Here is a 25985-nt window from a genome sequence, read left to right on the forward strand (position 1 = left end):
TTTCTATAGTAATAAAATTTTGACAAAAATTTCTATAGAAATAAACTTTTGACAAAATTTTCGATAGAAATAAAATGTTGACAAATTTTCTATAGAAATAAAATTTTGACAACATTTTCTATAGAAATAAAATTTTGACTAAATTTTCTATAGAAATAAAATTTTGACAAAATTTTCTATAAAAATAAAATATTGACAAAATTCACTATAGAAATAAAATTTTAACAAAATTTTCTATAGAAATAAAATTTTGACAAAATTTTCTATGGAAATAAAATTTTGACCACTTTTTCAATAGAATTAAAATTTTGATAGAACTAAAATTTTGTTAAAATTTTCTATAGTAATAAAATTTTGACAAAAATTTCTATAGAAATAAACTTTCGACAAAATTTTCGATAGAAATAAAATGTTGACAAATTTTCTATAGAAATAAAATTTTGACAACATTTTCTATAGAAATAAAATTTTGACTAAATTTTCTATAGAAATAAAATTTTGACAAAATTTTCTATAGAAATAAAATATTGAAAAAATTCACTATAGAAATAAAATTTTAACAAAATTTTCTATAGAAATAAAATTTTGACAAAATTTTCTATGGAAATAAAATTTTGGCCACTTTTTCAATAGAATTAAAATTTTGACAAACTTTCTATAGAATTAAAATGTTGACAAATTTTCTATAGAATTAAAATTTTGTCAAAATTTTCTATAGAATTAAAATTTTGTCAAAATTTTCTATAGAATTAAAATTTTGAAAAATTTTCTATAGAAATAAAATTTTGACAAAATTTTCTATGGAATTAAAAAATTGAAAAAAATTTCTAAAAAATTAAAATTTTGGCAAAATTTCCTATAGAAATACAATTTTGTCAAAATTTTCTATAGAAATAAAATGTTGACAAAATTTTCTATAGAATTAAAATTTTGACAAAATTTTCTATAGAATTCAAATTTTGATTATCACTATGATTAAGATTTTTTAAATTTGATAGAATTTTGGTAATATTTTCTTCAAATTGTGGTAGTTTATTTTTGATCCGAGTGGATACCGTGATTCGGATAAAAATAGTCAAAAACGATATTATGAAAGCAACATAACAAAATGGTGACACAAACATTTTAAAGTCCATTTACTTTTGTACAAGATAATGCATTTAGTATGAATTACTATTCCCGTGTAAAAATTGGAGGATCCAATCCTATCTAATAATATCAAATTGGGTCTAATTGGATCTGTTCAGATATTGGTTCAGACACAATTAGATATGCACAGATATGCTATATATGGTGCTAGATCTGGTTAGATATAATTGCAGATCTCATCATATATAGTATAATATCTAATTATATCTGGCATATCTAATAATATATGCTTGGATACGACCATATATAGCACTATATCTAATAAGATATGGTAGATATAACATCATATCTGACTATATATGGGGTTAAATACGGTCCAAAATATAAAAAAAAAATTAAACAAGTTAAAAAGATTTTTGCAATACACGTCTAAACCTCAATGCCATTATTTCAAATGTCAACGCCGTCAGGGGCATCACTTCTAAACAAATTTAACGCCAGACTAGCTGAGAAAATTAAGAAATTTAATATAATTGTTTTAAATGTGTTCCTTTGATAAAGTGTACACTGAAAAAAAAGCATACTCGGTTCCAAAGATTTTGTCTTTACTTTAAAAAATTTGGTATTGATTCCGAGCCAAAGAAGCGGAGAATACAAGTAAGGATACTTTTAAGACACAATTCTCTTTTAAATTTAGGTCTTGTGTACTTGCTTCTAGGAAGCAAATTTTAATGTTTCGCTTTCTCAGCTTTTTTTCTTCATATGCTATCAAAGTCCTTTAAAAACGAGTTAACGGCAACTTTATTTTCCAAATTAGGACTCGACTTCCAGTAGAAATTATGCTATGTTTGAAGTAAAAAACTTCTTTAAAATAAAGTTTTGAAAAACATGTCCTATATTTGAACGATTTTTTGCTTTGTAGTCAAGATGCAAAAAGACAACAAATTTAAAGACAATTTCATTAAATTTAAAGAATTTTTCTGAATTATTAAAGTCAAGTTGACCTTAGCCTATAAATTTTTTTCTTTCATGTTAAGATACCCATTTTTAAGTCAAATCACTTAATTATAAGGACAATATGACTTCATTGAAAAGTTTATCGACTTTTGGACAAGGAAAATAACTTTATTTTAGAGAAATGCGTATTCTATGCTAAGCAAAATTTGTATTCGTATTTTAAAGACATGAAATCTTTGACCTCACGACAATATTTTTGTCAGTGTATATCGTTTCCTTTATTGCGGAGATTATGTAGGTAAGTAGCTTGTATTTGTTATTTCCTTAGTAGTCATTTTCATATTGTTTTACTATTTTCTAGATTTGGAAAAAAAGGAAACCTCAGTGGTGTACTGGTTAACATGCCCGCCTTGCATTCAAAAGGTCACGGGTTCAAATCCCAGTTCCGACCAACACCAAAAATTATTTCGGCGGTGGATTATCTCCTCGCAGTAATGTTGGTGACATTTCTGCTTCAAAGATTCTCTAAGTTGTTTCAGCGCAACGTGAAATGCCGATAGGACTCGATTAAAGCAAGGAGGTCCCATGTTATTGAGCTAATTATTGAATCGAGCAGCAGTCAGTGATAAGTGAGATGTTGATCACTGTGATGTCATGATGGTCTGAATAGTATGTATGAGCCTAAAATAACAGCCTATCGCTATACCTAACCTAATCCCGAATACACTCTAATGTGTGTATTAAAAGCAACATAAAATTATATGGCAATTTTTATTGCAACTTAAAGAAGAATGATCCAAAACAATACTAATACTTGCTTACATAGTTCAATATATTCCCATATTTGTTTATTCCTATATTTGTTTAATAATTGTTTTTTTACTTAATTTCATTGCAGATTGCCTTAACACTGTAATACTTTAGTCGCGTGTCTAAGTCCAAAGCAGAAGAAACAAACGAAAAAACCCTTGGACAACACTCTAACTCAACTGTCAATACTCTTAAATAGCTTTGATGGATCAATTTAAATTAAACATATTTATTATGCACATACTTTTTGTCTGTATTATTAAATAAAACAATTGATCTCATTTTATATACAAATTATGGGCTTTTATGTGTTGAAAGATCTCGAAAGATACAATTGTATCAAATAATATACAATTATATCAAATTAGATCTGATTAGATGTGTCTCATTTTTGAGATCTGATCAGATCAAATTTCATAGTATTTAGATCTGACCAGATATAACCATTTTTCGGATCTGCTCAGATCTGACCATATCTTGGATCAGATCTAACCATATCAAATCAGATCCCCCAATTTTTACACGGGTTTCTAAATGGGAGTTTTCATTTGTATATCCATGTCTAAGACAGACAAAAGCCATAATTCTGACTTTACCCCTGTGATAAATTGATTGCAGATTGTATTCACACCCTCATGCAGACAGGTGTCATATTTTTTAGAAAATACAAAAAAAAACACAATGAGAATGCAACAACCCCTCTAGTGTGTATCATAATTTTAGAGGATATGGTATGTGGAAATATTTCCATTAGTCCACCTTTGTTGACGCCAGTCAATGTCAGGGCTCTCTTGTCATTTGTATATCAAATGAAGTTAAATATGTGGTATTGTAAAATATGGTTATATACGTTAACGCTATATCATATTCAAATAATAGAAAAAAATGGAAAAAATAATGGTTTTGTTTTCCATGTGGACAATGACTGCACAATTCTCTTGAGTACAGAACTAAAGTTATGGTCAATGACAGATAGACGAAACTAACGACCGATTAGCCTTACTTTGTAAAACATGCGATATGTTTTGTTTCTACATTTAATGCATCTTAAAGGATAAGTTGGTGGAAATAGATGTTGAACATTTTATCAATATGAATAACTCACATAATTTACAGTGGCTTATATTTGTTGGTGGCGTGTTTACATTATAACATGATAAATTCTGTGGTATAGAAGATGGTTTGTTAAAGAGTTACTCACCTAATAGAAATTATCTTATATATAAGTGGAGTGGAGCATGTATTGCGTAAGAGACAAGGATGCCAAAGTTGGTACAATTGTAATAAATTTGGTACATTCCACATGAAAAAAGTACATGGTACTACAATGATATATTCTGTACAACTGGATAGATTCATTGCTTAAGAACTCATTGCAGCAGAAAATTCTAACCAGTGTAAAATACAATTTTATTAATTGAGTATTTAAGAGTAAATTTTCGTTTATAAATACAGTGATGCCCGACATCACATCTTCATTTCTTGAGCATTTGGAAAACGATAACTGTTCTCCTCTAGAATTAAAATTTTGAAACAATTTTCTATCGAAATAAATAAAATTTTGACAAAAATTTCTATAGAATTAAAATTTTGGTAAAATTTTCTATAGAATTAAAATTTTGGTAAAATTTTCTATAGAAATAAAATTTTGACAAACTTTCTATAGAACTAAAATTTTGTTAAAATTTTCTATAGAAATAAAATTTTGACAAACTTTTCTATAGAAATATAATTTTGACAAAATTTTCTATAGAAATATAATTTTGTGAAAATTTTCTATAGAAATAAAATTTTGACAAAATTTTCTATAGAAATAAAATTTTGACAAAATTTTCTATGGAAATATAATTTTGTGAAAATTTTCTATAGAAATAAAATTTTGACACAATTTTCTATAGAAATAAAATTTTGACAAAATTTTCTATAGAAATATAATTTTGTGAAAATTTTCTATAGAAATAAAATTTTGACAAAATTTTCTATAGAAATAAAATTTTCTATAGAAATATAATTTTGTGAAAATTTTCTATAGAAATAAAATTTTAACAAAATTTTCTATGGAAATAAAATTTTGACACAATTTTCTATAGAATTAAAATTTTGACAAAATTTTCTATGGAAATAAAATTTTGACAAAATTTTCTATAGAAATAGAATTTTGACAAAATTTTCTATAGAAATAAAATTTTGACAAAATTTTCTATGGAAATAAAATTTTGACAAAATTTTCTATAGAAATAAAATTTTGACAATATTTTCTTTAGAAATAAAATTTTGACAAAATTTTCTATAGAAATAAAATTTTGGCAAAATTTTCTATGGAAATAAAATTTTGACAAAATTTTCTATAGAAATAAAATTTTGACAAAAATTTCTATAGAAATAAAATTTTGACAAAATTTTCTATAGAAATAAAATTTTGACAAAATATTCTATAGAATAAAAATTTTCTATAGAAATAAAATTTTGACAAAGTTTTCTATGGAAATACAATTTTGACAAAATTTTCTATAGAAATAAAATTTTGACAAAATATTCTATAGAATAAAAATTTTCTATAGAAATAAAATTTTGACAAAGTTATCTATAGAAATAAAATTTTGACAAAATTTTCTGTAGAAATAAAATGTTGACATTTTCTATAGAAATAAAATTTTGACAAAATTTTCTATAGAAATAAAATGTTGACAAAATTTTCTATAGAACTAAAATTTTGTTAAAATTTTCTATAGAACTAAAATTTTGACAAACTTTTCTATAGAAATAAAATTTTGACAAAATTTTCTATAGAAATAAAATTTTGACAAAATTTTCTATAGAAATAAAATTTTGACAAAATTTTCTATAGAAATACATTTTCTACAAAAATTTGATGTAAAGCTTCAAATTAAGTTTTTTTTTTTAATTTGGTATGTTATGTTATATGGTTATGTTAGGTGGCAGCCCGATGTATCAGGCTTACTTAGACTATTCAGCCCATTGTGATACCACATTGGTGAACTTCTCTCTGTTATTTAAATTTGGTAGATTTTTGGCAAAATTTTCTTCAAATTTTGGTAGTGTTGTGTTTTAAAATATTGACCTTATATGTATTATTCAATTCTTAAATTATTACTGATTTTCTATAGCAGATGCTATGTCTTTATTTTATTATTTTTTTTTTTCATAAAAACTTGTCAAAAATTTATTGGGGATTTTTGGGTAAATATTTTAATGTAAATTGGGAATTTTTGGGGACGAAAGCATCATAATTTAGTGACAATAGCTACAAAAAATGTACTGGCAATTAGAAACTAGAAATCGCATAATTCTTGAATTTATGGTAGCGTGAGGAACTCGGGTCTACCGTAATAAACACAGTCTTCAACTTAATCTCGCATAAAACAGTCAACTTTACCTTACGAACCCATAGGCTCAAAAGTCGGATAACGGATAAATTTTCGCTTAAAAAATCCATACAAAATTTTTTTTTCTGATTCAATCACGAAATTAATTGGTCAAATTGAATTTTAAACCGAAATGTGTTCAATCACGGAAATGATGGTATCATTTAAAAAAATTAATTGAAAGTGAATAAAAATTTAATTGATACTAATAATTTTTGTGATTGATTTTTGTTTCAAATAAAAAATTTGTTGTATCAATTAAATTTTTAAAACTCAATTAAACTAATTGGAAAAATTTTCGTGAATTTTTTTCTATGTTAGTATAAAAAAAAACAAAGATTTAATATCAATCGTTCAACAAGCCTTTATATTCACGTGTTGTTGTAGTGAAAATTTGAATTATGAAAAACTGCAACAACAATCAGAGAGTCTAATTTAAATTCGTATTGGGCAACTAATGCCTAGGCCAGCAATGTCTACCATTTTGGGTCACTGAATAAAGTCTTTATCATGGAGATGGTAAACACTAATTTAATAATAAAAATAATAATTTTTAATTTATTTATTATTGATTTTAAACAAATGAGGGTGGGATTTGTGGGTCAGCCCTTTCGGCATTGGTGTCACTCTCATTATTAGATTTTTCTGCAAATATAATACAGGCAAAAAATATTGTTCTTTTATATTAAATGAAAATGAGTGAATTGTTCTCAAGTAATTCTATTTAAAAAGTAAAATTTGTTGGAAAATGGGAAAATGTATTATTTTATATTAATTTTAAAGCATAAAATTTTTTGGGGAATATTTTTCAAAACTATTTACAGTTCTTTCATATGTAGAAGTATACACGTAATAAAATATATATTTTTTTAATATAAAATTTTGAAATCTGAATTCTGTTGGAAACAAAAATTTTGACGATTACCATAAATTAAAAACTCTAAAAGTAGTGTACACAAAAAAATATTTTTTGTCTTCAATCACGAAATTAATTGATCCAATTAATTTATAATTGAATTATCTTTAAGCACAGAAATAATAGTATCTATCATCAAAGTCAATTAAAAAATTAATTGTTTCAATTAAATAATTTGTTGAACCAATAAAATTTGTTTATTGAATATTTTTCAAGATTCAATTAAAATTCTAATTGGGAAAAATTTAGTGATATTTTTTTCGGTGTATGCAAAAACAAAAGGTTAATTTTGCTTAAAAATTTCTTATCGACACAGGGTACTGTGCTATTTCTTTTGTGTCGATTTGCGATCCCCCATATCTGTGTTTAGATTTCTAAAGTGTCTGTTTTAGTTATTATATTTATTTTTCACAATTTCTTTATATTATGTTAATTTTTTTCTTTGTTTAGAAACGAGTGAGAGTAAATATTGTTTATTCGATGAAAGAGAAAATTTACGCTAAATGTTTTAATTGCCTATGGGGCAATGGCTTGTTTTTGTTGGCAATAGATAATGATAAATAAATGACGTCGTTCGTTTTCTTTGCTTAGTAGAGCAATAAACTTTTACTTAATAATTAAACATCTAATAATATGGATAAACAATATTTTTTTTTGTGGTAAAAGGAAAAGATTTTACAGAGTTAGTAACAGACATTTTTTCTAATAAAAATTGTTTAATAAAAATTTTACATTGAAGACACACAGAAATGATATATCACCAACATTGTTCCCATTAAAATTTTAATTGATTTGTAAAAAATATTCAATTAAAAATTTAATTGGTTCAATAAAATTTTTTATTGAACCAATAATATTGAATCACAAACATTAATTGTGTACATTAATTTTTTAATTTGAACAATCAATTTTTTAATTAACTTTGGTGTTTGATACTATCATTTTTGTGATTGAAGATATTTCCATTAAAAATTATTTGGATCAATTAATTTCGTGATTGAAGTCAAAAAATATGGACTACACTGAAAACAAGATTGTCGTGAGGCCAAATTTTCCATGTCCTTAAATTACGTATGAGAATTTTGCTTAGCATAGAAGACTCATTTCTCTGATATAAAGTTGTTTTTCCTTGTCGAAAAATCGATAAACTTTTTAATGAAGTCGTTTTTTTCCTTATACACGCAAAAAAATAATTCTTTCCTCCCAAACGAAATTTTAGACAAACAAAGTTCATTTCTCATTTGCTTTTCGCTGTAAGGAAGTGTATTTGGAAGAAAAGTATATACTTTTTGTGATAAACGTTTATTCTTTTCCAGGATGTAAAAACAATTTCATAAAGACTAACTCAAAAAAAACATTGTTTTCTTGCTAATTGCATTTTTCCTCACATCTTTCTCACATCCACGAGGTTTTTTAGTTCTTAACACCTTTTCCTGTAATACCAACAATGTAGAAGAAATTATACAAGTTTATAAATTTTTAAAATTTTTTTTCCTTTCGCCTGGACGGAGAATCGAACCGCGGACCATGCACTTTGTAAGCCAACACACTAACAACTAAGCTATGTACCTGTTATGGTCATCAATAGATAATTATCCATATAAGTTATATTTATATAGCATAGCTTGCGGCGCCCAAGAACCGAATAAACAAAGTTTATTTAACAGAAACAAACATTTAGTTTGGCACCGTGGAGCAGTGGTTGCTACGTCCGACTTGCATGCCAAGGGTCATGGGTTCGATCCCTGCTTCGACCAAAGTTTTTTTTTTTTTTTTTACATATATTCCAGATATGTTCGGAAGATTCCGAAAAAATGTTCAACATTATATTGTACTATATTAAATTTTGAACTGTAAAATGTGTCTTATTAAAGACCTAAAGTCAGAAAAGAACAATGTTTGATATAAACGAAATGGACTGTGTTGTTGTTTCAAAAATAACTTTTTTTATTGAAAAAATAAAAATTTTGTAACAAACGAATTTTTTTGGTGAAAAAATTTTCGAAGCAATTCAAAAAACTCTAATAAAAGAAAAACGTTTGCGGTACACGTTTTCCAAACGTTTTTTTTTTTCCTTTGTGTGTAGTTAAGAGATTCGAAAATAACATGAACGAAAATTTCGTTTTAAAAAATCTTCAAAATTAAATTTGTTGATTTTTTTTTTCATCTTCTCTACACAGAAAAAATTTTCACGTAAATTTTTCCAATTAAACTCTTAATTGAGTTTTACAAAATATTCAATTAAAAATTTAAAATTAAAAAAAAATCAATCACAAATGTAAATCGTATCAATTAATTTTTTGGTACCATGATTGCTGTTATTGAAGACATTTCAAATAAAAAATTAATTGGATCAATTAATTTCGTGATTGAATCAAAAAAAAATCTTTTTAAAAATCATTTAAAAATAGGAGATTTTTTAACACTATATTTTAAAGGCGTTTTTACTTGAAAGCATAATTTAAACTTGAAGTCGATTCTCAATAAGAACATTTAAGTTGTCGTTAAAACCTTTTTAATTGACTTCGATAGCACATGAAGAAAACAGCCGAGGAAATGAAAAAATTAAAAATTGTTTCCTACAATCAAGTACGAAAAACTCAAGTTTTAAAGGGGAATTGTGTCTTAAATGTGTCCTTAATTCAATTCTCCGCTTCTTTGGCTCGGAATCAATACCAAAATCATCAGCGTAAAGACAAAATCTTCGGAACAGGGCATGCTTTTTTCAGTGTACTATTGGCGGAGAAAAGTATTCTTTCTTTGTGTGCAAACACACAAAAAATTTTTTCTCTGATTCAATCACCAAATTAATTGATCCAATTAATTTTTTAATTGAAATGTCTTCAGTCACGAAAATGATAGTATCAATCACAGTTTTAATTGGGCATAGAAAAAATTCTTGATTAAAAAATTAATTGATTTTTTCAGCAAAATTCAATTAATTTTTTAATTGATTCAATTAAAAATTTAATTGATGTTGATTGCAAAACGCAATTAATTTATTAAGGTAACTATTTTTAAAAAGGTAACTATTTTTAATTACTTCGTTAGATTGGCTTAGAGTTTTTATTTGGATTAACAAATGATTGTTTGAAATACATTTTTAATTAAAAAAGTAAAAAAAAATCAGCACTTTTTTTAACTGAATTAGTCTTCCGAATTTGATTAAAAAGTTAATTGTTTCAATTAATTTTTTAATTAAACATTTTAAAAATTTCAATCATTGACTTAATTAACTTAATGTTTCTATCATGATTAAAAAGTTAATTGTATCAATTAATTTATTAATTGAAAAAATTTTCAACTTCAATTAACTTTCTAATTGGAAATATTTTGGTGATATTTTTTTCTGTGAACCAGAATTTTATATTATCTGGACACACCCCTGTTATTTCATTAACATAGCAGTCAGTGTTGCCAGTATTTTTCTGACTCTTTTCCCCATATTAGAACACTTTCGTCCCCAAAAATCTCCAATTTAAACCAAAATTCCTCACAAAAATCTCCAATACATTTTCGACAAGTTCTTATGATTGTCTTCCAAATGTTCCAAAATTTAAAATGGGAGCCCGGTCATCATGTAGGGTAAGTGCAGCAAATGTGGTATAGGCTGGTAATGTGGTATAGTAGCTTTTTTCTCTATCTAACAACATACGAACAACTAAACCAAGCTGAATAGATTGTGGCTGTCAGAAAATGAAGCTATCAAAGATCAATTTGATTTTTGCAACTCTTTCTTTGTGCCAGTTGAAAGAATTCACATTTACCCGTGCTCGAAGGTTTTTGTTTGGTGGTTCTTAATCATTTCGTTTTGTGTGAAGATATATTTTAAATTTATTAATTTTCGGATGTAAATAACTGAAGAGTACTAAATAAGCATAAAATGTATGCAATTGCGATACACGTATTGCATTTATTTTTTTTTACAAAAAAAATCTACATTATGGTGTACCACATTACCTGCACATTTTATGAATCCGTGCTTAATGTGTTTTTTAATAAATTCGCAAATATATCCGAAATTATGGGTTTCTAATTTTTCGCTCATAGTTGCGTGGATGGCTAACACTAGTAAAATGAATGTGGTAAAATCTTAGCCTCGTCGAAGAAAAACAAAAAATTTGGTTTTCGAAAAACAAATGGGTATACCGCATTTGCTGCACTTACCCTATTTATGAACGAAATTTTATTTCTAAATACTGAAGTAATAAAATTGGATGGTAGATAAATATGAACGTGAACCATTTTCATCATTTCTATATTTATGGAATATATTGTCCAAATAAGTGATGAGCACTGATGAAAGGCAACATTTAGGCCCGAGTCCTTACGAAATGACTTCTCAAAATGTCTTAAACTAGCTGAGTTAAATTATAAATTAGCGCTTGGGCCTCCAAAATAAAATCCTGTGCCCGTTTCTAGTCCAAATATAGTGTAGAAATAAACAGAAATTCCTGAATATCATTACTGCAACCTGATTTATTATACTGAACGGATTTAAAAAAATTCTCAAAAAAAATCCGAAAATTTATGGAAATTCCCCACCAAATCCCCAAGTTCCCAACTCAAAATTTTCGTCCCCATCCAAGAAAAAATAACGGCAACTTGGTGGGAAATCCCCAATACTGGCAACACTAAATGCAGTGTTAATTAGAAAATGTTTGATAATTTCGGAATTTATATTGACTGACATTATCAGGAGAATAAATTCAAAAATTGTTGAATAAACAAGTAAGTTTAAAAAAAATTAATAAAATCCATATTTGAATGGTTAATACTAAGCCTCGTTCAATAATACTTTTATGACACTCATTAATTGCGACAACACGTGTAATGGTAGAAGACCCTCTTTCACAAAAGCCTCTCTTGCAAAGAGCCCCCAAACGACAAACTCTCTGAGCTATCCCTTGGTTAAATTCAACCCTTCTCTCTATTAATAATGATGGTATGCACTCCAAACCATATAGATTTTTTGTATACAAATTTTAATTTGTATGTATGTGTGTGTTTGTGTAAATTCCATCTGATTGGCAGTAGTGCAAAGTTTTGCATTATCAATCAAATGCTTTGGTTTCGATGTCAGTGTCACACAAAAATACTCAATATCAAATATTCATTGGACAAAGACCCATAACCACAACAAAGAATGCATCCATATAGGGCATATTATTCTGATACAAATTCGGATTTTGTGGGGCTAGACGTTTTGTTTTAGATAGAAGTGTACGTGTGTGTGTGTGTGTTTTTTTTTAGAGAATTCAAATTGACTCAACGCAGTGTTGCCAGGTTAGGGGTTTTCCCCCCAAATTTAGGGGGTTTTTGCACGTTTAGGGGGATTTTTAGGGGTAACATTTATTTTGGGGGATTTTTGGGGGTAAACAAATATCCTAGACCTCATAAAGTGGAGCAATTTTCAACCACATTTGGAACAATTCTGACATGAAATTGGGGGAGAAAGATGCAGGAAATCAACCCAAGTTCTTAAATATAAACAAGTAGGCATTACCATTATTTTCATTATCCTTTTCAATTGCTTCTTTTTAATTTAATTTTTAAATATTTGACACAGTTAAAAAAAATCGTATTTTAACTTAGCAGCTGAAAGCATTTTTAGAGTTAAATTTTCATTCAATTATGGGTCTTAGGGAGCTACCGTGGTGCAATGGTTCAGCACTGGATTATCCCACCTCATTAATGTTGGCGACATTTCTGAGTGTTTCAAAACTTCTCTAAGTGGTTTCACTACAATGTGGAACGCCGTTCGGACTCGGCTATAAAAAAGAGGTATCTTGTCATTGAGCTTAACATCGATTCGGGTAGCACTCAGTGATAAGAGAGAAGTTCACCACTGTGGTATCACAATAGACTGAATAGTCTAAGTGAGCATGATACATCGGGCTGCCACCTAACATATGGGTCTCATAATTGAACACCTACAATTTGTAGACTGCAACGGCAAACGATTTAAAATTTTAATAATGTATATATTTACCGAATTTCGTTTATTTTTTTACTTTGTAAACCGATTTTTTTAAATTAATACGATTTAAAATATTTATACATTAAATTAGTCTGTTTTACCTGCTTTTTAAATTGATATCGTATTATTATATATTTTTATTCAATTAAATTTTTAAAATGTATCACTACAGGATTTTTTCACGAAATTTTTTACATTCTTAAATTTTTGGGGGTTTTTGAAAAAACTCTAGACCAATTTTGGGGGTTTTTTCTTAAGATTTGGGGGGAAGATTCAAAAATCACCTGGCAACACTGACTCAACGTCATCCATATTCTATTCGTATCGCAATGTTTTAGTTTGTGTATCGTCTTTCCGTTTTAACGTAGCAGCAGTTAGATCTATATTTGCCCCTGTAGGTTAGATGAACCACATCAATGTTTGCATTTTTGTGAACTGTGCTGTTATCGTCACATACTCTTGGTTTATATTAAAAATTTATTTTGAACAAATATAGAAAAAAAAACACACATATCACAATTATTTCTTTGTTTCTCAGTCAGCCATAGAATTATTCCATATTGATGGCAATATAAGGGTGTATCGAAAAGTAAATATATAAAAAAATTTTGAAAATAAAAGAAAAACTTAAATGAAAAGTTCTATACGTGGAAACCGATGAACTTAGAGAACAAACCAATTCTGCCTATACGTGTACACTGAAAGAAAATTTTTTAAAGCTTTGTATAAACTTTTTATCTCTAATGATCTTCAAACCACAATGTTTCCATCAAATTGACTTAGATATATTTCTTCTTTGATTGGAATTATTATCATCTAATCGATGTTGTAGCAATAACGCTGACTAATAGTAGTACCACCAAAATCTCAAAAGCTGACTACTTGTAAGTGACAGGCATGCCAGTCCAACTGTCTGTTTTTTAATGTTGGTGCATTATTGTCGGTTTGTCTTACAAGTACCATGATAATGATATTTCTTGTCATTTGCTGACATTGTATGGAATAATATATGGCATTACATACATATATACATATAAAACGAAAATTGCATAGTAGATATATATAAAGGATATTTTATATATGGTGTTCAAATAAGTTAAAATATAAATGCATATTGAAAATCAGCAGGTAGGGTAGTGGTAGGGCCGTTAATTTTTTCTTAAAAGGCCCTAAACTGACATCATCATCAGTTGTCTTTATTTGCATAAACTACAACTTCCAATTATTAGAAATATCGATAAAGTAATTAGCTAATATTGAGGTTAAAATTTGCTAATAATGCATCATCATGTCCATTTTTTATATAAAATAAGTGAAATAAATGTGATGTAAAAAATAAAAATCGATAAAACGCCCAGAAAACGATAATATAGCTTTAGTTTGGGTATTCAAAGAATTAATATTGGTCATAAAAGAATAAATAACAAGTATATACGGCTGTAAGATTCGGCCAGGCCACACAGAAAAAAATTTGACGAAAAATTTTCCAATTTAAATTTTAATTGAGTTTTAAAAAATATTCAATTAAAAATTTAATTGAATCAACAAATTTTTTAATTGAAACAAAAATCAATCACAAAAATTAATAGTATCAATTAATTTTTTAATTGGATCAATTAATTTTTAATTGACTTTCAATTAATTTTTTAATTGATACTATCATTTCTGCACACAAAAAAAAATTTTTCTAATTCAATCACGAAATTAATTGATCCAATTAATTTTTTAACTGAAATGTCTTCAATCACAGAAATGATAGTATCAATTAAAAAATTAATTGACAGTCAATTAAAAATTAATTGATCCAATTAAAAAATTAATTGAAACTATTAATTTGTGTGATTGATTTTTGTTTCAATTACAAAAATGGTTGAATCAATAAAATTTTTAATTGAATATTTTTCAAAACTCAATTAAGATTTTAATTGGAAAAAATTTCATGATTTTTTTTTCTGTGTGTGATTGAAGACATTTCAATTAAACAATTAATTGGATCAATTAATTTCGTGATTGAATCAGAAAGACATTTTTTGTGTGTATGTACCCTCCACCATGGATTGCATAGAAACTTATACTAAAGACTGTCATCCACAATCGAATTACTTGGGTTGCGGTAACACTTGCCGATAGCAAGGTATCTTAAAACTTCTTAACACCGCCTTCTCAAATGTAAGTTAGTCCAGACGGGGTATATATTAAACAAAAAAAAAAGCCGATTAAATACGTATAAAATTCAGTTTGACAAAATTTTCTACAGAAATAAAATGTTGACAAAATGTTCTATAGAAATAAAATGTTGACAACATTTTGTATAGTAATAAAATTTTGACAAAATTTTCTATAGAAATAAAATTTTGACAAAATTTTCTATAGTAATAAAATTTTGACAAAATTTTCTATAGAAATAAAATGTTGATAAAATTTTCTATAGAAATAAAATTTTGGTAAAATATTTTTGGGGATCGGCTATAACAGGTAGGCTGATAAGTCCCCGGTCTAACAAAGAAAAACACATTTTTTTGTCAAAATTCGTTTTTATTATTCAACATAGTTCCCTTCAAGAGCGATACAACGATTATAACGACCTTCCAATTTTTTGATACCATTTTGGTAGTACTCCTTCGGTTTTGCCTTAAAATAGGCCTCAGTTTCGGCGATCACCTCTTCATTGCAGCCAAATTTTTTTCCTGCGAGCATCCTTTTGAGGTCTGAGAACAAGAAAAAGTCGCTGGGGGTCAGATCTGGAGAATGGGTGGGGAAGCAATTCGAAACCCAATTCGTGAATTTTTGCCATCGTTCTCAATGACTTGTGACACGGTGCGTTGTCTTGATGGAACAACACTTTTTTCTTCATATGGGGCCGTTTTGCCGCGATTCAATAACGCCATATAATAGTCACTGTTAATGGTTTTTCCCTTCTCAAGATAATCGATAAAAATTATTCCATGCGCATCCTAAAAAACTTTGCCAGCGGACTTTTGAGTCTTTCCACGCTTCGGAGACGGTTCACCGGTCGCTGTCCACTCAACCGACTGTCGATTGGACTCAGGAGTGTAGTGATAGAGCCATGTATCATCCATTGTCACATATCGACGGAAAAACTCGGGTGTATTACGAGTTAACAGCTGCAAACACCGCTCAGAATCATCAACACGTTGTTGTTTTTGGTCAAATGTGAGCTCGCGCGGCACCCATTTTGCACAGAGCTTCCGCATATCCAAATATTGATGACTGATATGACCAACACGTTCCTTTGATATCTTTAAGGCCTCTGCTATCTCGATCAACTTCATTTTACGGTCATTCAAAATCATTTTGTGGATTTTTTGGATGTTTTCGTCGGTAACCACTTCTTTCGGGCGTCCACTGCGTTCACCGTCCTCCGTGCTCATTTCACCACGCTTGAATTTTGCATACCAATTAATTATTGTTGATTTCCCTGAGGCAGAGTCCGGAAAATCATTATCAAGCCAAGTTTTTGCTTCCACCGTATTTTTCCCCTTCAGAAAACAGTATTTTATCAAAACACGAAATTCCTTTTTTCCCCATTTTTTCACAATAACAAAAGTTGTTTCACAAAAGACGGTCTATCTCACAATCTAATTGACTTACAGACGTCAAATTTTGACACGAATCATTTGAAGGTTGGTACTATATAAAAATAATATGCATTTAATACTAGAGACGCCATCTATGTGTCAGACCGAGGACTTATCAGCCAACCTGTTATATAACTATAGACCGATATCGACCAATGTTGGCATGGTTGTTACCCTGTAGGAAATGTCAATAGTGAAATAGTACTGACTTGCTATTGACTGTGTCGCCAGTACTACTGACCAAATATACCCCAGACAATGTAAAATTCTATTAACATTTAACATATACTTGTCATTGATAATGAACTACTGACACAGGAACTACTGACTAGGTGGTAAAGGGTGATTCTTTTGAGGTTAGGATTTTCATGCATTAGTATTTGACAGATCACGTGGGATTTCAGACATGGTGTCAAAGAGAAAGATGCTCAGTATGCTTTGACATTTCATCATGAATAGACTTACGATCTGCCACAACGTCGAATTTTCAGTGAATGGGCCCTAGAAAAGTTGGCAGAAAATCCGCTTTTTTATCGACAAATTTTGTTCAGCGATGAGGCTCATTTCTGGTTGAATGGCTACGTAAATAAGCAAAATTGCCGCATTTGGAGTGAAGAGCAACCAGAAGCCGTTCAAGAACTGCCCATGCATCCCGAAAAATGCACTGTTTGGTGTGGTTTGTACGCTGGTGGAATCATTGGACCGTATTTTTTCAAAGATGCTGTTGGACGCAACGTTACGGTGAATGGCGATCGCTATCGTTCGATGCTAACAAACTTTTTGTTGCCAAAAATGGAAGAACTGAACTTGGTTGACATGTGGTTTCAACAAGATGGCGCTACATGCCACACAGCTCGCGATTCTATGGCCATTTTGAGGGAAAACTTCGGAGAACAATTCATCTCAAGAAATGGACCGGTAAGTTGGCCACCAAGATCATGCGATTTGACGCCTTTAGACTATTTTTTGTGGGGCTACGTCAAGTCTAAAGTCTACAGAAATAAGCCAGCAACTATTCCAGCTTTGGAAGACAACATTTCCGAAGAAATTCGGGCTATTCCGGCCGAAATGCTCGAAAAAGTTGCCCAAAATTGGACTTTCCGAATGGACCACCTAAGACGCAGCCGCGGTCAACATTTAAATGAAATTATCTTCAAAAAGTAAATGTCATGGACCAATCTAACGTTTCAAATAAAGAACCGATGAGATTTTGCAAATTTTATGCGTTTTTTTAAAAAAAAAAGTTATCAAGCTCTTAACAAATCACCCTTTACTTTTGGAACCATATGGAGACATTGGAACCACTGAATCAGTAGTCCATTGTCACCATTTTGTCAACACTTTTTTACCAAATAAAAAGGCGTAAAATTAGAAATTAAAATTATATTTATTATGTATATTTAATTAAATTAAAGAAAAATTCCGTCTTTTTCATGGGCACTATTTCTTCAAGGCGGAACGTCTAGGCCTTCCTCCTGCAATATACTGAGCAGCTTCTCCAAACACTTTCTGGAAGGCGATGTTTCGATGTACCACTGCTTCAGTTTTTCCCTCAAATTCAGAGTTGGAGTGGGCAAATCAGCTAACTCAAAATTTTCAAGAGTTTCAAAATTTTCAAAATTTTCTTCTTGCAGCACAAAATCACTGAAAGTGCTCTCTAGAAATTAACTCCTCTTCAGCATTTGCTCTATCCTTGTACAATTTTAATTGCTGTTTTACAAATCTTTTGTAATTTCTTTTATTCATTTTTTAATTCACTTATAAAACTTACTTTTCTTTTTAAACTATTGTCCAATTATTGCGATACAACGTGTTTTCACAACCAAAAAAGCGAAACAATGAAAAGGAAGAAGAAGCATTGACTCTCATTTGTCATAAATTTCTCTACACATTAAAGCCAGAGAAATATTTGTAGACAATCTGTAGACAAATTATCGACAATGTCACCATAATAGTTGACAAAAGTGGTGACATTGAGACACATATCCCCAGACTTCCTACAGGGTAGCGACCATATACTAGCGCAATTTACCAAATTTCACCACGTACCAAATTTCAGCTGGATCTGATGAATTTTGTTCCTCCAAGAGCTCCGGAGGTCAAATCTGGGGATCGGTTTATATGGAAGCTACATATAATTATGGACCGATATACTAACGCCATGTACCAAATTTCAATCGGATTGGATGAATTTTGCTCCTCCACGAGGCTCCGTCCAAGAGCCAAATGTAAGCGTCGGTTAATATGGGGGCTATACGCAAAAGTGGTCCGATATGGCCCATTTGCAATACCATCCGACCTACATCAATAACAACTACTTGTGCCAAGTTTCAAATCGATAGCTTGTTTTGTTCGGAAGTTAGCGTGATTTCAACAGACGGACGGACGGACATGCTTAGATCGACTCAGAATTTCACCACGACCCAGAATGTATATACTTTATGGGGTCTTAAAGCAATATTTCGATGTGTTACAAACTATGGTGGAGGGTATAAAAAGTTGTATAATAAAATAATTGAAACGATTTTTGATGTGAAATAGATATAACCCATTGGTAAATAAGGCCCCGTAAATTATTTGCTTACCCTTAGATTCCCACCTCAAAGTCATATTAGTTTGCGTGCATGTTTGTCCAATGGTTTCTTCTACAAATGTGCAATATAAAGTACCCACCACTCATTTTCAAATTAAACAATTCACAATACTCGTCGTCGTTGATTACTTTTCTGCGCATTACTATATATATGTATGTGTATATATATATATATATATTTTTTTTTTCTTATTTTTGTGGTTTTGAAAAAATAAAGAATATGATGGGGCGAATCATTAACAACAAATGTTAAAAATCATTTGTTTATATTTTTTTCTACATGTTAATATTCATGGGCATATCACACAATAGTTATGGTCATTAAAATAGCATTGCATTGGTATACAAAAGTGCCATTGATATTCTTACAAAGGTCATATTAATCTTATCAAGTCTGGTAGACTCGTAGAAATGTATAGGTGTCCAGAGATGATAGTCAATTTTATTTTTGTAATAATTACTACATGTAGTCCAGAAAGCGAGGAATACCCTACTGAATTTCGTTTCAATAAACTTTTTCCATTTATATTTAATAAAGTGGAAATGTTTTTTGCACAGAAAAATTATCCCCACACAGAAAGAAAAATTCACGAAAATTTTTCCAATTGAAGCCTTAATTGAGCTTTAAAAAATATTCACAGAAAAATTATCACCACACAGAAAAAAAAATCGCGAACATTTTTCCAATTAAAGTCTTAATTGAGTTTTAAAAAAATTCAATTAAAATTTTATTTGATTTAACAAATTTTTTTAATTGAAACAAAAATCTATCACAAAAATTAATTTTTTAATTGACTTTCAAATAATTTTTTAATTGATACTAACATTTCAATTAAAAAATTAATAGGATCAATTAATTTTTTGTGTGCAATATTTGTTCAATTAAAATGTAATTATATATGAAAAACTATCATTTAATTGGTTTAATAATTTTGTTCATACAAATAAAATATTGTATATCATACAATATTGCAACGCTTTAGAAACATAACATTCCAGGGAAAAATATTAATACCAATTTCTGTCTTTGATCGGTGACTTTTCATCTTCAGAGACTATCATAAAAAAATTTGTTGTCAGTTTCGAAGTGATCGCACGCCAATATTATGAAATAGTGCAACGGTCTCGTATTAAAAAAACGCCTATTGAAGGTACGTAACATAGGCAAGACATCAGTCGCGTGGGTTATATCCAACAGCGTTCACACAAACAAAATTTTTTCTGGTTCAATCACGAAATTAACTGATCCAATTAATTTTTTAATTGAAATATCTTCAATCACAGAAATGATAGTATCAATTAAAAAATTAATTGAAAGTCAATTAAAAAATTAATTAATCCAATTAAAAAATTAATTGATACTATTAATTTTTGTGATAGATTTTTGTTTCAATTAAAAAATTTGTTGAATCATTTAAATTTTTAATTGAATATTTTTTAAAACTCAATTAACACTTTAATTGGAAATTTTTTCTTGAAATTTTTTTCTGTGTTTGCTAAGTGCGAACAGCTACAGCAAATGGAAGTGTAGTGTTTCAGGCTCTTTAAGCACAATCCTAATAATGTATCTTCGTTTTCGTGAAAGTCAATGAAATATAGACCATAGGGATAGAGGAAACGTGTTCCTAAGTTAACTCATCGATCGAATGGAGACGAAAGAAGGCTTTACAATCATACACTCAGAAAAAAAGACAACGAAATTGTTTATAGACGATTTAACTTTATTTTAGTTAATTTTTCTTATTTTATTTTTTTTTTTACTTTAATGCCGTGAACTAAAAATGAGAAAAGTGTTCTACAAATGAAGTACAAATGAAAATAGTTAATATTTTCCTAAAATGGGTTAAGTTTGCTGAAATTGAGTTCATAAGTTTCTCAAATGAGTAAATTTTACTTAAATTGTGTCTGTCTAGAACTTCATATCGCGCTAAAGACATTTTAACAAATTTTCATTGACAAATTTTCTTCAGATTTGTACCTAATTAGAATTCTACCAAAATATGTAGATTTGTTACTATTTGGTAGATTGGGAGAATTCTTGATGTTTTGATAGATTTTACAAAATATACCTCTCCAACTAAAATCCAGAAATAAAATTTTGAAAAAAAATCTATAAAAATAAAATTTTGATAAAATGTTCCATAGAAATACAATTTTGAAAAAAAATCTACAAACAAGGGTACATCACAAATTTCCCCCAGAAATAAAATTTTGAAAATTTTTCTAATGATATACAATTTTAAAAAAATGTACTATTTGCTATAAATTTTGACATTTTCTATAGAAATAAAATTTTTTATACAATTTTAAAAAAATGTACTATTTGCTATAGAAATAAAATTTTGAGAAAATTTTCTATAGAAATAAAATTTTGAGAAAATGTTCTATAGAAATAAAATTATGAGAAAAAAATTTGACGAACTTTTCTATAGACAAAAAATGTTGACATTTTCTATAGAAATAAAATTTTGACAAAAATTTTCTATAGAAATAAAATTTTGAGAAAATTTTCTATAGAAATAAAATATTGAGAAAATTTTCTATAGACATAAAATTTTGAGAAAATTTTTTATAGAAATAAAATTTCGAGAAAATTTTCTATAGAAATAAAATTTTGAGAAAATTTTCTATAGAAATAAAATTTTGACAAAAATTTTCTATAGAAATAAAATTTTGACAAAATTTTCTATAGAAATAAAATTTTGACAAAATTTTCTATAGAAATAAAATTTTGAGAAAATTTTCTATAGAAATAAAATTTTGACAAAATTTTCTATAGAAATAAAATGTTTTCATTCCAATTTATGAAATATTATTATTGGATCTAAAGTTTATTCTACGACCTATTGTTTACGTGGAGACGAACAGCTGCAATAAAAGATTTTATGGCGCTAAAAACATTTTTGCAATTTTGAAATCCAATGTTGTCCTTCAAACAACGAAATTTTCTTTAACAAGTAAAAAAAAAATTGTCTTATAATTTTTCTTGAATTTAATATTTACTTATTTTTGAGATATACGCGTTTGTAATACAGTTAATTAAAAATTTTTCTAATATTAAAAATTTTCTAATATTTTCCTTTTTAATGAATTCTAACAAATGTCTAATATAGAAATAAAATTTTTACAATATTTTCTACAGAAATAAAATTTTGACAAATTTTTCTATAGAAATAAAATTTTACTTAAATTGTGTCTGTCTAGAACTTCATTTAGCGCTAAAGACATTTTAACAAATTTTCATTCCAATTTATGACATATTATTATTGGATCTAAAGTTTATTCTACGTCCTATTTTTTACGTGGAGACGAACAGCTGCAATAAAAGATTTTATGGCGATAAAAACATTTTTGCAATTTTGAAATCCATTGTTGTCCTTCAAACTACGAAATTTTCTTTAACAAGTCTAAAAAAAATTGTCTTATAATTTTTCTTGAATTGAATATTTACTTATTTTTGAGATATAGGCGTTTGTAATAGAGTTAATTAAAAATTTTTCTAATATTAAAAATTTTCTAATATTTTCCTTTTTAATGAAGTCTAATAAATTTCTAATATTTTCCTTTTTAATGAATTCGATTGATTGCGACCAGTTCTTTTTTTTTTGGTTTCTCTTTACAGAAAATTTTTATTATTCTATTATGATAAAAACTGCATTTCAAAAATATACGAAATATAGGTAATGAATTCAATTCTGATGTACTAAACTAATTTTAAATTTTTCTATTTTAATGTATCAAAATTTTGCTATCATATTTAACACCAATGTTGTGGTCCTAGTCAATTTTTCATCATTCAAAATATTATTATTGTTTATGTTTTTATGTGTCAGCTGATTTTTGTTTATATCATGAACCACAAAGACGATAATTTTATACAAAAAAAGAAAAAAACGAACAGAAAAACACAAAACCAGTTCCACTTCAAGTGTTGTTTTTATGACGTCTTTCGTTCATATTTTATATGGTGGGTTTTGTTTTGGTTTCTCGTTTTTATGTCAATTTATTTATTCGTTTATGTGTTTGTTGTGTCATAATTAGGGGGAGGTAGGCGTAAGTATGTGTTTGTGTGTGTATGAGGGAGAGTAAGTGCTTGATGGTAATATCTATGTGATGAGGTTCTTGTCCCCATCCTCCCACCACTTTACTATTACAAGAGTATGTAATGTGTGGAGAGTATGTATGTTGGTGTGGGTGTGTATGTGAGAGTTTGAAATCATTACTTGTGTATTAGTATTTCCAGTTTTAAATGATCTTAACCCATTGATTTGTTTTTGTTTTTATTACAGCAAATATCAAACAAGAAACTAAAACCAAAATGTGTGTCAGCGTTGTAAACTTTGTGCTACAACAAAAGCAACAATGCTATGAACTAATAGCAAAAGTTGTATTATTAGTGGCTTTGCTTGTAAGCCATAGTCCCCCTCTCTCTGAGATTCTAATTAAATAGCACTAATACAGTGATGGATAAAAGTGTTGAATATAGCAAATAGAGGTGTTTGTAGTTTAACAACAAACATCTACCATCTCACTTTGTTGCTCGAATACAAGTAGGAGTTTTTTTTTTTTATAGTTTTACAAGCATATACTTATTGGCTACTTACATATGAAGTAAATAAATTGTTGATGAGGGAATTCTAACATACCTGAAAAAAAAAAATAAATGATGATTAATTAGTATATTTTGTACACATTACGGTAGAATGTAAAAGAAATCTCATTAAAGAAAATATTTCTTAAAAAAGGCTTTAAATTTGTACCAAATTAGAATTCTAGCAAAAATTGTAGATATGTTACTGTTTGTAGATTTGTTACCAATGTGATATCACAATGGACTGACTAGTCTAAGTGAGCCTGATACATCGAGTTGCCACCTAACCTAACCTACTGTATGATAAATTGGTAGAATTCTTGATGTTGTGGTAGATTTTACAAATATACCTCTCCAACTAAGTTTTGTAGAATTGGTTGAATTCTTAAAATAACATTTTTAAAAAATTTGCTTTTTGCTATAGAAATAAAATTTTGAGAAAATTTTCTATATAAACAAAATTCTGAGAAAAATTTCTATATAAACAAAATTTTGAGAAAAATTTCTATAGAAACAAAATTTTGAAAACATTTTCTATAGAAATAAAATTTTGAGAAAAAAAATTTCCTATAGAAATACAATTTTGAAAAATTTTCTATACACAAAAAAAAAAATCCGTAGTAAAACTAACGCTAAATTTAACTTATTTTTATTGGAAAAAATTTATTTGCTTGTAGTTCAATTTTATTATTTTTATCGAAATTTTCCACAGCTTAATGAAATCTTACTTTTTTAAGTATGCCTCAAAAATTTTATGAACTAAACGTGAGTATAAAGTTCAATGACCGTACACATAAGTTCAATATAAACTAAAGCAAAAGAAGATTTTCGTACGATTCCCAAAAATAGTAAGAATGAACTACTGTACGGTTAAAATGGTCATGACTTGGCGCCAATGATTTTCTTCTTTACTTTTAGTTAATTTTTTCCTCTATGAGATGATGTAATTTCGTGAACTGCAGTTAAAAAGTACAACAGGGCATTACAATTTCCTGGTTTTAACAACGCTTTGTGGAAATCTCAAAATGTGGAATAAAATTTAGTTCAATATTCGTGCGAGGTAGTTTATTCTTCCTATAAAACAGTTCACTTTTTTTCGGCGTAGAAATAAAATTATGTCAAAAAAAAATTTGGCGAAATTTTCTATAGACAAAAAATTTTGACAACATTGTCTATACACTGAAAAAAATATTGTCGTAAGGTCAAAGATTTCATGTCCTTAAAATACGAATGCAAATTTTGCTTAGCATAGAAGACGCATTTCTCTAATATAAAATTTTTTTCCTTACCCAAAAGTCGATAAACTTTTCAATGAAGTCGTATTGTCCTTATAATTAAGTGATTTCACTTATAAATGGGTATCATAACATGAAAGAAAAAATGTTTGGGCGAAGTTCAACTTGACTTTAATAATTCAGAAAAATTCTTTAGATTTAATGAAATTGTCTTTAAATTTGTTGTCTTTTTGCATCTTGACTACAAAGCAAAAAATCGTTCAAATATAGGACATGTTTTTCAACTCTTTATTTTAAAGACGTTTTTTACTTGAAACATAGCATAATTTCTACTGGAAGTCGAGTCTTAATTTGGAAAATAAAGTTGCCGTTAACTCGTTTTTAAAGGACTGTGATAGCATATGAAGAGAAAAAGCCGAAAAAGCGAAAAATTAAAATTTGCTTCTTAGAAGCAAGTACACAAAACCCAAATTTAAAAGAGAATTGTGTCTTAAAAGTATCCTTACTTTTATTCTCTGCTTCTTTGGCTCGGAATCAATACCAACATTTTTAAAGTAAAGACAAAATCTTTGGAACCGGGCATGCTTTTTTTCAGAGTAGAAAAGTAATTCTGACAAAATTTTCTATAGAAATAAAATTATGAAAAAAAAATTCTATAAAAAATTAAATTTTGAGAAAATTTTCTATAGAAATACAATTTTGGGGAAATTTTCTATGGACAAAAAAGTTTGACAAAATTGTCTATAGACAAAAAAAAATTTACGAAATTTTCTATAGAAATGAAATTTTGACAAAATATTCTAATGAAATAAAATTTTTGCAAAATTTT

At 28.1% G+C, this 25985-nt stretch overlaps 1 protein-coding gene across 5 annotated transcripts in view; it reads right to left on the reverse strand.

Annotated features, from left to right (window-relative positions):
* Positions 1-25985, reverse strand: part of rudhira (breast carcinoma-amplified sequence 3 protein rudhira) — a 113089-nt gene that overhangs the window by 47121 nt on the left and 39983 nt on the right. Inside the window, exon 2 of one of the 5 annotated variants that reach the window (XM_075298538.1) lies at positions 23935-23976. The exons of the other annotated variants lie outside the window; for them this stretch is intronic. The gene's annotated coding sequence lies outside the window, so the exon portion shown is untranslated. The remainder of the gene's footprint in view (positions 1-23934; positions 23977-25985) is intronic. 5 annotated transcript variants of the gene reach the window in all.

This window comes from Haematobia irritans, chromosome 3 (assembly GCF_050003625.1).
Source record: "Haematobia irritans isolate KBUSLIRL chromosome 3, ASM5000362v1, whole genome shotgun sequence".
Taxonomy (NCBI): Eukaryota; Metazoa; Arthropoda; class Insecta; order Diptera; family Muscidae; genus Haematobia; species Haematobia irritans.